The sequence below is a fragment of the Bufo bufo genome, chromosome 4 (genome assembly GCF_905171765.1).
Source record: "Bufo bufo chromosome 4, aBufBuf1.1, whole genome shotgun sequence".
Lineage (NCBI taxonomy): Eukaryota > Metazoa > Chordata > Amphibia > Anura > Bufonidae > Bufo > Bufo bufo.
In genome coordinates, this window is record NC_053392.1 from 8,710,155 (window position 1) to 8,723,212 (window position 13,058).

The 13,058-nt window shown below is 44.5% G+C and overlaps 2 protein-coding genes and 1 long non-coding RNA gene across 3 annotated transcripts in view; 2 read left to right on the forward strand and 1 right to left on the reverse strand.

The window, feature by feature from the left end:
- LOC120998324 (aspartic and glutamic acid-rich protein-like) overlaps window positions 1–13,058 on the forward strand; it is a 2,513,920-nt gene that overhangs the window by 2,135,459 nt on the left and 365,403 nt on the right. The gene's annotated exons all lie outside the window — the stretch shown is intronic.
- The window catches only part of LOC120998305 (gastrula zinc finger protein XlCGF26.1-like), a 4,064,644-nt gene that overhangs the window by 1,228,496 nt on the left and 2,823,090 nt on the right, over window positions 1–13,058 (reverse strand). The window lies entirely within an intron of this gene.
- On the forward strand, window positions 11,683–12,023 carry LOC120998420. Its single transcript, XR_005778364.1, has 3 exons — window positions 11,683–11,738; window positions 11,818–11,896; window positions 11,993–12,023. It is a non-coding gene; the product is annotated as an uncharacterized LOC120998420 (long non-coding RNA).

A 13,058-nucleotide genomic window follows, 5' to 3' on the forward strand; every position in this document is an offset into this window, starting at 1 on the left:
ATCAGTACAGCGGGGGGCGCCCGGCGGAGCCTCCTCCATCATCACTGCCCCTCCAGACAGAACCAGAGGAAAAGAGATGAAGGACCTGTGATGATGTCACTGTCATGTGATCAGTACAGCGGGGGGCGGAGCCTCCTCCATCATCACTGCCCCTCCAGACAGAACCAGAGGAAAGAGATGAAGGGCCTGTGATGATGTCACTGTCATGTGATCATTACAGCGGGGGGCGGAGCCTCCTCCATCATCACTGCCCCTCCAGACAGAACCAGAGGAGAGATGAAGGACCTGTGATGATGTCACTGTCATGTGATCAGCGGAGCCTCCTCCAGACAGAACCAGAGGAAAAGAGATGAAGGACCTGTCATGATGTCACTGTCCTGTGATCAGTACAGCGGGGGGCGGAGCCTCCTCCATCATCACTGCCCCTCCAGACAGAACCAGAGGAAAAGAGATGAAGGACCTGTGATGACGTCACTGTCATGTGATCAGTACAGCGGGGGGCGGAGCCTCCTCCATCATCACTGCCCCTCCAGACAGAACCAGAGGAAAGAGATGAAGGGCCTGTGATGATGTCACTGCCATGTGATCAGCGGAGCCTCCTCCAGACAGAACCAGAGGAAAAGAGATGAAGGACCTGTGATGATGTCACTGCCATGTGATCAGTACAGCGGGGGGCGGAGCCTCCTCCATCATCACTACCCCTCCAGACAAAACCAGAGGAAAAGAGATGAAGGACCTGTGATGATGTCACTGCCATGTGATCAGTACAGCGGGGGGCGGAGCCTCCTCCATCATCACTGCTCCTCCAGACAGAACCAGAAGAAAAGAGATGAAGGATCTGTGATAACATCACAGTCATGTGATCAGAGCAGCAGGGGCGGATCCTCCTCCATCACTGCTACTCCATGCAAATCAAGAATTTATTGCTGAGCTCCGCCCCCTCTAATCACATGGCAGTGACATCATCGCAGGTCCTTCAACACTACTGTTTGAGTCTAAATCCTAGTGTTCTAAAGGTCCCTCAGCCCTCTAGAATACAGCCTGCTCTGACAGAAAGGACCAGGTCCCTCAGTCCTCTAGAATACAGCCTGCTCTGAGAGAAAGGACCAGATCCCTCTGCCCTCTAGAATACAGCCTGCTCTGACAGAAAGGACCAGGTCCCTCAGTCCTCTAGAATACAGCCTGCTCTGACAGAAAGGACCAGGTCCCTCAGCCCTCTAGAATACAGCCTGCTCTGACAGAAAGGAGCAGGTCCCTCAGCCCTCTAGAATACAGCCTGCTCTGACAGAAAGGACCAGGTCCCTCAGTCCTCTAGAATACAGCCTGCTCTGACAGAAAGGACCAGGTCCCTCAGCCCTCTAGAATACAGCCTGCTCTGAGAGAAAGGACCAGGTCCCTCAGCCCTCTAGAATACAGCCTGCTCTGACAGAAAGGACCAGGTCCCTCAGCCCTCTAGAATACAGCCTGCTCTGACAGAAAGGACCAGGTCCCTCTGCCCTCTAGAATACAGCCTGCTCTGACAGAAAGGACCAGGTCCCTCAGTCCTCTAGAATACAGCCTGCTCTGACAGAAAGGACCAGATCCCTCTGCCATCTAGAATACAGCCTGCTCTGAGAGAAAGGACCAGGTCCCTCAGCCCTCAATAATACAGCCTGCTCTGACAGAAAGGACCAGATCCCTCTGCCCTGACAGAAAGGACCAGATCCCTCTGCCCTCTAGAATACAGCCTGCTCTGACAGAAAGGACCAGGTCCCTCAGTCCTCTAGAATACAGCCTGCTCTGAGAGAAAGGACCAGGTCCCTCAGCCCTCTAGAATACAGCCTGCTCTGAGAGAAAGGACCAGGTCCCTCAGCCCTCTAGAATACAGCCTGCTCTGACAGAAAGGACCAGGTCCCTCAGCCCTCTAGAATACAGCCTGCTCTGACAGAAAGGACCAGGTCCCTCTGCCCTCTAGAATACAGCCTGCTCTGACAGAAAGGACCAGGTCCCTCAGTCCTCTAGAATACAGCCTGCTCTGACAGAAAGGACCAGATCCCTCTGCCCTCTAGAATACAGCCTGCTCTGAGAGAAAGGACCAGGTCCCTCAGCCCTCTAGAATGCAGCCTGCTCTGACAGAAAGGACCAGATCCCTCTGCCCTCTAGAATACAGTCTGCTCTGAGAGAAAGGACCAGGTCCTTCTGCCCTCTAGAATACAGCCTGCTCTGAGAGAAAGGACCAGGTCCCTCAGCCCTCTAGAATACAGCCTGCTCTGAGAGAAAGGACCAGGTCCCTCAGCCCTCTAGAATACAGCCTGCTCTGAGAGAAAGGACCAGGTCCCTCTGCCCTCTAGAATACAGCCTGCTCTGACAGAAAGGACCAGGTCCCTCAGCCCTCTAGAATACAGCCTGCTCTGACAGAAAGGACCAGATCCCTCTGCCCTCTAGAATACAGTCTGCTCTGAGAGAAAGGACCAGGTCCCTCAGCCCTCTAGAATACAGCCTGCTCTGACAGAAAGGACCAGGTTCCTCTTCCCTCTAGAATAAAGCCTGCTCTGACAGAAAGGACCAGGTTCCTCTTCCCTCTAGAATAAAGCCTGCTCTGACAGAAAGGACCAGGTTCCTCTTCCCTCTAGAATAAAGCCTGCTCTGACAGAAAGGACCATATCCCTCTGCCCTCTAGAATACAGCCTGCTCTGACAGAAAGGACCATATCCCTCTGCCCTCTAGAATACAGCCTGCTCTGACAGAAAGGACCAGATCCCTCTGCCCTCTAGAATACAGCCTGCTCTGAGAGAAAGGACCAGGTCCCTCTGCCCTCTAGAATACAGCCTGCTCTGAGAGAAAGGACCAGGTCCCTCAGCCCTCTAGAATACAGCCTGCTCTGACAGAAAGGACCAGGTCCCTCAGTCCTCTAGAATACAGCCTGCTCTGACAGAAAGGACCAGATCCCACAGCCCTCTAGAATACAGCCTGCTCTGAGAGAAAGGACCAGGTTCCTCTTCCCTCTAGAATAAAGCCTGCTCTGACAGAAAGGACCATATCCCTCTGCCCTCTAGAATACAGCCTGCTCTGACAGAAAGGACCAGATCCCTCTGCCCTCTAGAATACAGCCTGCTCTGAGAGAAAGGACCAGGTCCCTCTGCCCTCTAGAATACAGCCTGCTCTGAGAGAAAGGACCAGGTCCCTCAGCCCTCTAGAATACAGCCTGCTCTGACAGAAAGGACCAGGTCCCTCAGTCCTCTAGAATACAGCCTGCTCTGACAGAAAGGACCAGATCCCTCAGCCCTCTAGAATACAGCCTGCTCTGAGAGAAAGGACCAGGTTCCTCTTCCCTCTAGAATAAAGCCTGCTCTGACAGAAAGGACCAGGTCCTGGGACAGACACACGGGCGTCTGGTCACATGGGTGGTGACATCAGCAGAGGTCCTTTACTCACTAGGAAATAGCATCTACCCTGAGATAAAGCCTCTCACTGCTCAGCTCCGCCCCTCATGTCACATGACTGTAATGTCATCTCAGGTCCTTCCTCAACATTGCTTTTCAATGCTGAGCTCCGCCCCCTTCTTATGGTCACATGACATTGACGTCATTACAGGTCTTCATCACCTCATTGCTTTATTTTTAAACTCCGCCTCTTCTAAATCACATGATGGTGACATCACCCCAGGTCCTTCAGCACCATTTCTTTTCTTCGCTGCTGAGCTCCGTTTCCTTCTCCATTGATCAGATGTCTTGGGAGGAGTGAGAGTTCTGAGGAGCGGTCAGGATGGAGGATCCCCTCACATCACCGGGTAAGCGGAGACTCATAGGAACCAATCAGATTTCACCTTTCATTTTCTGAAAGAGCTCTGTAAACTGAAAGCAGGAATCTGACTGGTTGCTGTGGACAGGAAATTCAGAGGAGGAGGAGGGAGACTTGGGGGCTGCAGGATGATTATTAGAATTATACACAGTGGATATAAAAAGTCTACACACCCCTGTATGTGTCCTCTATATATACAGTGGATATAAAAGGTCTACACACCCCTGTATGTGTCCTCTATATATACAGTGGATATAAAAAGTCTACACACCCCTGTATGTGTCCTCTATATATATACAGTGGATATAAAAGGTCTACACACCCCTGTATGTGTCCTCTATATATACAGTGGATATAAAAAGTCTACACACCCCTGTATGTGTCCTCTATATGTACAGTGGATATAAAGTCTACACACCCTGTATGTGTCCTCTATATATACACAGTGGATATAAAGTCTACACACCCCTGTATGTGTCCTCTATATGTACAGTGGATATAAAAGGTCTACACACCCCTGTATGTGTCCTCTATATATACAGTGGATATAAAGTCTACACACCCTGTATGTGTCCTCTATATATACACAGTGGATATAAAAAGTCTACACACCCCTGTATGTGTCCTCTATATATATACAGTGGATATAAAGTCTACACACCCCTGTATGTGTCCTCTATATATATACAGTGGATATAAAAAGTCTACACACCCCTGTATGTGTCCTCTATATATATACAGTGGATATAAAGTCTACACACCCCTGTATGTGTCCTCTATATATATACAGTGGATCTAAAAGGTCTACACACCCCTGTATGTGTCCTCTATATATACAGTGGATATAAAAAGTCTACACACCCCTGTATGTGTCCTTTATATATATACAGTGGATATAAAAAGTCTACACACCCCTGTATGTGTCCTCTATATGTACAGTGGATATAAAGTCTACACACCCTGTATGTGTCCTATATATATACAGTGGATATAAAGTCTACACACCCCTGTATGTGTCCTCTATATGTACAGTGGATATAAAGTCTACACACCCCTGTATGTGTCCTCTATATATACAGTGGATATAAAGTCTACACGCCCCTGTATGTGTCCTATATATATACAGTGGATATAAAGTCTACACGCCCCTGTATGTGTCCTCTATATATATACAGTGGATATAAAGTCTACACGCCCTGTATGTGTCCTCTATATATATACAGTGGATATAAAAAGTCTACACACCCCTGTATGTGTCCTCTATATATATACAGTGGATATAAAAGTCTACACACCCTGTATGTGTCCTCTATATATGTACAGTGGATATAAAGTCTACACACCCTGTATGTGTCCTCTATATATATACAGTGGATATAAAAAGTCTACACACCCCTGTATGTGTCCTCTATATGTACAGTGGATATAAAAGGTCTACACACCCTGTATGTGTCCTCTATATATGTACAGTGGATATAAAGTCTACACACCCTGTATGTGTCCTCTATACATACAGTGGATATAAAAAGTCTACACGCCCCTGTATGTGTCCTCTATATATATATACAGTGGATATAAAAAGTCTACACGCCCCTGTATGTGTCCTCTATATATATATACAGTGGATATAAAAAGTCTACACACCCCTGTATGTGTCCTCTATATATATACAGTGGATATAAAAAGTCTACACGCCCCTGTATGTGTCCTCTATATATATATATACAGTGGATATAAAAAGTCTACACACCCCTGTATGTGTCCTCTATATATATACAGTGGATATAAAAAGTCTACACACCCCTGTATGTGTCCTCTATATATATACAGTGGATATAAAAAGTCTACACACCCTGTATGTGTCCTCTATATATATACAGTGGATATAAAAAGTCTACACACCCCTGTATGTGTCCTCTATATATATACAGTGGATATAAAAAGTCTACACACCCCTGTATGTGTCCTCTATATATATACAGTGGATATAAAAGGTCTACACACCCCTGTATGTGTCCTCTATATATATACAGTGGATATAAAAGGTCTACACACCCCTGTATGTGTCCTCTATATATATACAGTGGATATAAAAGGTCTACACACCCCTGTATGTGTCCTCTATATATATACAGTGGATATAAAAGGTCTACACACCCTGTATGTGTCCTCTATATATATACAGTGGATATAAAAAGTCTACACACCCCTGTATGTGTCCTCTATATATGTACAGTGGATATAAAGTCTACACACCCCTGTATGTGTCCTCTATATATATACAGTGGATATAAAAGGTCTACACACCCTGTATGTGTCCTCTATATATATACAGTGGATATAAAAAGTCTACACACCCCTGTATGTGTCCTCTATATATATACAGTGGATATAAAAAGTCTACACACCCTGTATGTGTCCTCTATATATGTACAGTGGATATAAAGTCTACACACCCCTGTATGTGTCCTCTATATATATACAGTGGATATAAAAAGTCTACACACCCTGTATGTGTCCTCTATATATATACAGTGGATATAAAAAGTCTACACACCCCTGTATGTGTCCTCTATATATACAGTGGATATAAAGTCTACACACCCCTGTATGTGTCCTCTATATATATACAGTGGATATAAAAAGTCTACACACCCCTGTATGTGTCCTCTATATATATACAGTGGATATAAAAAGTCTACACACCCTGTATGTGTCCTCTATATATGTACAGTGGATATAAAGTCTACACACCCCTGTATGTGTCCTCTATATATATACAGTGGATATAAAAAGTCTACACACCCCTGTATGTGTCCTCTATATATATACAGTGGATATAAAAAGTCTACACACCCTGTATGTGTCCTCTATATATATACAGTGGATATAAAAGGTCTACACACCCTGTATGTGTCCTCTATATATATACAGTGGATATAAAAAGTCTACACACCCCTGTATGTGTCCTCTATATATATACAGTGGATATAAAAAGTCTACACACCCTGTATGTGTCCTCTATATATGTACAGTGGATATAAAGTCTACACACCCCTGTATGTGTCCTCTATATATATACAGTGGATATAAAAAGTCTACACACCCCTGTATGTGTCCTCTATATATATACAGTGGATATAAAAAGTCTACACACCCTGTATGTGTCCTCTATATATACAGTGGATATAAAGTCTACACGCCCCTGTATGTGTCCTATATATATACAGTGGATATAAAGTCTACACACCCCTGTATGTGTCCTCTATATATATACAGTGGATATAAAGTCTACACACCCTGTATGTGTCCTCTATATATATATATACAGTGGATATAAAAAGTCTACACACCCCTGTATGTGTCCTGTGTAGTATATATACAGTGGATATAAAAAGTCTACACACCCTGTATGTGTCCTCTATATATATACAGTGGATATAAAAGGTCTACACACCCTGTATGTGTCCTCTATATATATACAGTGGATATAAAAAGTCTACACACCCCTGTATGTGTCCTCTATATATATACAGTGGATATAAAAAGTCTACACACCCTGTATGTGTCCTCTATATATGTACAGTGGATATAAAGTCTACACACCCCTGTATGTGTCCTCTATATATATACAGTGGATATAAAAAGTCTACACACCCCTGTATGTGTCCTCTATATATATACAGTGGATATAAAAAGTCTACACACCCCTGTATGTGTCCTCTATATATATATACAGTGGATATAAAAAGTCTACACACCCTGTATGTGTCCTCTATATATGTACAGTGGATATAAAAAGTCTACACACCCCTGTATGTGTCCTCTATATATACAGTGGATATAAAGTCTACACGCCCCTGTATGTGTCCTCTATATATACAGTGGATATAAAGTCTACACGCCCCTGTATGTGTCCTCTATATATACAGTGGATATAAAGTCTACACACCCCTGTATGTGTCCTCTATATATATACAGTGGATATAAAGTCTACACGCCCCTGTATGTGTCCTATATATATACAGTGGATATAAAGTCTACACACCCCTGTATGTGTCCTCTATATATATACAGTGGATATAAAGTCTACACACCCTGTATGTGTCCTCTATATATATATATACAGTGGATATAAAAAGTCTACACACCCCTGTATGTGTCCTGTGTAGTATATATACAGTGGATATAAAAGGTCTACACACCCCTGTATGTGTCCTCTATATATATACAGTGGATATAAAGTCTACACACCCTGTATGTGTCCTCTATATATATATACAGTGGATATAAAAAGTCTACACACCCCTGTATGTGTCCTGTGTAGTATATATACAGTGGATATAAAAGGTCTACACACCCCTGTATGTGTCCTCTATATGTACAGTGGATATAAAGTCTACACACCCCTGTATGTGTCCTCTATATGTACAGTGGATATAAAGTCTACACGCCCCTGTATGTGTCCTCTATATATATATACAGTGGATATAAAAAGTCTACACACCCCTGTATGTGTCCTCTATATATACAGTGGATATAAAGTCTACACACCCCTGTATGTGTCCTCTATATATACAGTGGATATAAAGTCTACACACCCCTGTATGTGTCCTCTATATGTACAGTGGATATAAAAGGTCTACACACCCTGTATGTGTCCTCTATATATATATATATATATATATATATATATATATATATATATACAGTGGATATAAAAAGTCTACACACCCCTGTATGTGTCCTGTGTAGTATATATACAGTGGATATAAAAGGTCTACACACCCTGTATGTGTCCTCTATATATATATATATACAGTGGATATAAAAAGTCTACACACCCCTGTATGTGTCCTGTGTAGTATATATACAGTGGATATAAAAGGTCTACACACCCTGTATGTGTCCTCTATATATATATATATACAGTGGATATAAAAAGTCTACACACCCCTGTATGTGTCCTGTGTAGTATATATACAGTGGATATAAAAGGTCTACACACCCCTGTATGTGTCCTCTATATATATATACAGTATACGTCCTGTGTAGTATATACACAGTGGATATAAAAGGTCTACACACCCCTGTATGTGTCCTCTATATATATACAGTATACGTCCTGTGTAGTATATATACAGTGGATATATAAAGTCTACACACCCCTGTATGTGTCCTCTATATATATATATATATATATATATATATATATATATACAGTATACGTCCTGTGTAGTATACATACAGTGGATATATAAAGTCTACACACCCCTGTATGTGTTCTCTCTATATATATACAGTATACGTCCTGTGTAATATATGTACAGTGGATATAAAAAGTCTACACGCCCCTGTATGTGTCCTCTCTATATATATATACAGTATACGTCCTGTGTAGTATATATACAGTGGATATATAAAGTCTACACGCCCCTGTATGTGTCCTATATATATATACAGTATACGTCCTGTGTAATATATGTACAGTGGATATAAAAAGTCTACACGCCCCTGTATGTGTCCTCTCTATATATATATATATATATATACAGTATACGTCCTGTGTAGTATATATACAGTGGATATATAAAGTCTACACGCCCCTGGTAAAATGTCCGGTTTCTGTGATGTAAAAAATGAGACAAAGATAAATCATTTCAGAACTTTTTCCACCTTTAAAGGATAACTGTCATTTTTTTTTTTTTTGGAGTATTGGATTGTGGTGATTAATATCTCCTTGGTGGCCCTATTTCAACTTTTCACTGTGTATTCCATTACCCCTTAATTCCACAGTTTTGTCCCCTGTACTGCCTACTTCTACCTGTGCTTAAAATAAGGTTGCTAGGCATGGTCTGTCTATCTGTTGCTAGGCATGGTGCGTCTATCTGTTGCTAGGCATGGTGCGTCTATCTGTTGCTAGGCATGGTGCGTCTATCTGTTGCTAGGCATGGTCTGTCTATCTGTTGCTAGGCATGGTGCGTCTATCTGTTGCTAGGCATGGTGCGTCTATCTGTTCCTAGGCATGGTCCGTCTATCTGTTGCTAGGCATGGTCCGTCTATCTGTTGCTAGGCATGTTGCGTCTATCTGTTCCTAGGCATGGTCCGTCTATCTGTTCCTAGGCATGGTCCGTCTATCTGTTGCTAGGCATGGTCCGTCTATCTGTTGCTAGGCATGGTCCGTCTATCTGTTGCTAGGCATGGTGCGTCTATCTGTTGCTAGGCATGGTGCGTCTATCTGTTGCTAGGCATGGTGCGTCTATCTGTTGTAGACGGAGCACGCAGCGTGCAGGGTCACATTACTGACAGCCACGGAGCACACAGCGTGCAGGGTCAGATTACTGACAGCCACGGAGCACGCAGCGTGCAGGGTCACATTACTGACAGCCACGGAGCACGCAGCGTGCAGGGTCACATTACTGACAGCCACGGAGCACGCAGCGTGCAGGGTCACATTACTGACGGCCACGGAGCACACAGCGTGCAGGGTCACATTACTGACAGCCACGGAGCACGCAGCGTGCAGGGTCAGATTACTGACAGCCACGGAGCACACAGCGTGCAGGGTCAGATTACTGACAGCCAGGGACTGTAAGTAAATAAAGCCAGGTCCTCCCCAGCAGCTGATAACAGTGCCTGGGCTGTGTGCACTTCTCCCTGTCCCTGCGCTTGGCAGACGCTCCCTCACTCAGCAGAGCTGGAGGATGCAGAGTTGGAGCAGCGCAGACCAGGGAAGGGAGATCTGCCGTCTGCTCAGTGTATAAATCAGAGCAACATGTGGTAAGAGGACCCCTCTGTGCTGCAGGAGATTAACCCTTTAGGGGGAGGGCTATGGTTACTGACACTTTTGGGGGGCTATTGTTACTGGCTAGTGAGGGCAGGCGGGATTAGCCTCAGGGTGAGGGCAGTGGCGGCCATCTTAACTGAATAGAGAAATTGCAGTTTTATGCAGACTGGTTGCTAAGGGCTGAATCTTATTAAATTATGGGGTAAGTCAGTCTAATAGTAACTGATTCTGGAATATCATGTTATTACTAACTACATATATGAACAGTGAAATTAGGGTCTAAATGTGACAGTTATCCTTTAAAGCGAACCTTATAGATCATCTTCCGTGTGTTCTTACACATCCTTGTGCCGCTTTCCTGCGCTGTATCTGCCTGAAAAAATCGTCTTATAAAGTTCACATTTCCTGCTCCAGAAGTCACGTTAGAAGTCAAGGGGGTCGCCCTTCCCCCGCCTCTGGCTGTACCTCCCCTGCCCTAACCCCGCCTCTATGCTCTGTAACTGACAGCCGGCTCCACGCTTGTCAAGGCTGCGCTTGCGCCGTCCTCCTCATTCGCCGCTCGATCCCGTCTTTCGCGCTGAGTCCGAAAATAAATGTTAAAATAAAAAAAATATTAGCAAAAGACCTATTTTAATCCTAAAGCACCCGGATCTTTTGGTGGCTTGGAGAGTTTATACAGATCTGTTAAAAAACACCTTATAAAGAGAGCGACTATAGCCGCGTGGTTAAACAACCAAGACGCGTACACGCTGCATAAACCCGCGAGAATAAGGTCATAGTGTCGTCCATCGCCTTGCAATGGCAAAGCGACCTGTGTGATATGTCAAGCTGCGCCAAAGAAAATGACGCCATAAAATATATTTTAACCGTGATTGACGTATTATCAAAATATGCGTGGTGTGTTTCCCTGAAAGATAAGACAGGCTCCTCTGTAGCAGAAGGTTGGTGAGGAGCAGAACATTGTTATTTAGGCCCCGATCACTAAACCTAGAAGTGAAGGAGCTGAGAGAAGAGTCTGATCTATAGACAGATCTACAGGAGGCCATGTATTCAGTCACTGTGTGCTTGTGTCTCCACAGGTGGATCCAGGAGGAGAAGTCCCCCCGAGAGATGTCCTCGTCCTCTGTATTCCCAGGACTGTCCAGAGGAGAAGCTCCCAGAGAACCATCAGGTAGATGGAGCTGAAGTCTCCCCAGAATCTGACCAGAAAGGGATTGAACCAAAGATAATTTTACATTTCTCTTCTTCAGGATGAAAATCTGATGGATATTAAGGCTGAGGTTAAAGATGAAGAAGAAGAGGAGACAGATTTATGGGGCGATCAGCAGTGTAAGGAGGGGGGCTGTCATGGGTCACCTGGATACTACTCCCATCATCTCATCATCACATGTAATAATCTCTCCTGTCCCTGTGTGTTTCCTACAGATGGACTCATAGAAGGAAATCCCCCCGAGAGATGTCCCCGTCCTCTGTATTCCCAGGACTGTCCAGAGGAGAAGCTCCCAGAGAACCATCAGGTAGATGGAGCTGAGCCCTATACACATCTATCCAGGGGGGTCCTGCAGTCATAGAGGGGTCATAGATTGTGGGGGTCTCTTATGTGGATCTGTTAGATTTCCCACCTGTCTGGTGTATTGTCCTGAATTGTTACAGATGACAAATCAGGGGGAAGATGTGACTGATATTAAAGTGGAGAATGAAGAAGAGCAGATGATGGGCGATTCCCCGTGTAAGAGTGAGGTGGAGGAGGACATTCCAGTCCATGTGACCACAGGTATGGAATAATGAATGTAGGAAGGGAGGTTTCTTCAGGTGAGGCTCCACCTTAGAGCTCCAGTAAAGTAGCACTCCGGGCAGTGACCCCTGTGTTATGTGCAGGAGCGGAGGGAGTTGTGACTTAGTTACCGGCTGCTGCTCTTCTCCTGGACACCCTGCACGCCCCTCATACATTAGGGTCGGAGTTACCTCTCCTACTGCTTGGTTTGTATTGGTGACATTAAGAGCTAGCAGAATAATGAGCGCAGCTGCTCGTCTCCTCCTTGGTTTCTTTCTTCTGTCCTTTTCTAGGGTAAGTCAGATTTTTTTGATTGGGTGACTAAAATAATAGATGGCGGAGGTGCAGTAGACATCGCTTATCTGGACTTTAGTAAGGCTTTTGATACTGTCCCACATAGAAGGCTTATCAATAAAGTGCAGTCTTTGGGCTTGGACTCCCATATTGTTGAATGGATTAGGCAGTGGCTGAGGGACAGGCAACAGAGGGTTGTAGTCAATGGAGTATATTCAGACCAAGGTCTTGTTACCAGTGGGGTACCTCAGGGATCTGTTCTGGGACGCATATTGTTTAATATCTTTATCAGCGAAATTGCAGAAGGCCTCGATGGTAAGGTTTGTCTTTTTGCTGATGACACAAAGATTTGTAACAGGGTTGATGTTCCTGGAGGGATTCACCAAATGGAAAAGGATTTAGGAAAACTAGAGGAATGGTCAA